The following is a 1,533-nucleotide window of genomic DNA, read 5'->3' on the forward strand; positions in this document are numbered from 1 at the left end:
TTCTTCTACTCACATAAAGGAATCTTTATACTGTGACATAGAGGATTTCATATTTTCTTTTCTGCTCTCTTCTTCTTTTTCAAATGAGCAGGAACAAGGATAAGAACATTCTTGTTGAAGCTGATCCTGAACTTGAAAGGATTCTGAAGAGGAAGCTAAGGGAAGCTAAAGCACAACTCTCTGGAGAAAATCTGACAGAAATTTTTGAAAAAGAAGAAAACATGGCCGAAAATAACAACAATGCAAGGAAGATGCTTGGTGACTTTACTGCACCTAATTCCAATTTACATGGAAGAAGCATCTCAATCCCTGCCATTGGAGTAAACAATTTTGAGCTGAAACCTCAATTAGTTTCTCTGATGCAACAGAACTACAAGTTTCATGGACTTCCATCTGAAGATCCTTTTCAGTTCTTGACTGAAATCTTGCAGATTTGTGAAACTGTTAAGACCAATGGGGTTGATCCCGAGGTCTACAGGCTTATGCTTTTCCCGTTTGCTGTAAGAGACAGAGCTAGAGTATGGTTGGACTCTCAACCTAAAGATAGCCTGAACTCTTGGTATAAGCTGGTCACGGCTTTCTTAGCCAAGTTCTTTCCTCCTCAAAAGCTTAGTAAGCTTAGAGTGGATGTTCAAACCTTCAGACAGAAAGAAGGTGAATCCCTCTATGAAGCTTGGGAGAGATATAAGCAACTGACCAAAAAGTGTCCTTCTGACATGCTTTCAGAATGGACCATTCTGGATATATTCTATGATGGTCTATCTGAACTATCAAAGATGTCATTGGACCATTCTGCAGGTGGGTCCATTCACCTAAAGAAAATGCCTCCTGAAGCTTAAGAACTCATTGACATGGTTGCTAATAACCAGTTCACGTACACTTCTGAGAGGAATCCTGTAAGTAATGGGACGCCTCAGAAGAAGGGAGTTCTTGAAATTGATACTCTGAATGCCATATTGGCTCAGAACAAAATATTGACTCAGCAAGTCAATATGATTTCTCAGAGTCTGAATGGAATGCAAGCTGCATCCAACAGTACTCAAGAGGCATCTTCTGAGGAAGAAGCTTATGATCCTGAGAACCCTGCAATAGTAGAGGTGAATTACATGGGTGAACCCTATGGAAACTGATAAACCACTATTTTATGGTTTATATTGTGTTTAATTGTGTGGTTTTATCATGATCCTTATCCACTTATTCATTAAATTAGCATGAAGTTATAATTCCTTCTTAAATTTATAACATGTTTGAAAACTGCTTCCTAGAGACTTTAATTATGTAATTTTTATTCTCCTTTATTCCATTCGATGCCGTGATCTGTGTGTTGAGTGTTTCAGACTTTACAGGGCATAAATGAGTTGGATATTGGAAAGGAAGCTAGGAAAAATGGAAGGAACACAAGAATTTGAAGAGATAACTAGCGAGAAGTGACGCGGTCGCATGGCTCACGCGACCGCGCGAAGGAGAGCAAATCGCAGTGACGCGGCCGCATGGCTCACGCGGCCGCACGGATTGGAAAAGCTCAAGCGACGC

The 1,533-nt window shown here is 40.2% G+C and overlaps 1 non-coding gene across 1 annotated transcript; it reads right to left on the reverse strand.

Moving 5' to 3' along the window:
- Positions 1–614: 614 nt before the first annotated feature.
- Positions 615–722, reverse strand: LOC148564044 (small nucleolar RNA R71). The gene has a single exon (XR_015884453.1). It is a non-coding gene; the product is annotated as a small nucleolar RNA R71 (small nucleolar RNA).
- Positions 723–1,533: the final 811 nt, after the last annotated feature.

This window comes from Arachis ipaensis, chromosome B5 (genome assembly GCF_059453495.1).
Source record: "Arachis ipaensis isolate K30076 ecotype BB chromosome B5, ASM5945349v1, whole genome shotgun sequence".
Taxonomy (NCBI): Eukaryota; Viridiplantae; Streptophyta; class Magnoliopsida; order Fabales; family Fabaceae; genus Arachis; species Arachis ipaensis.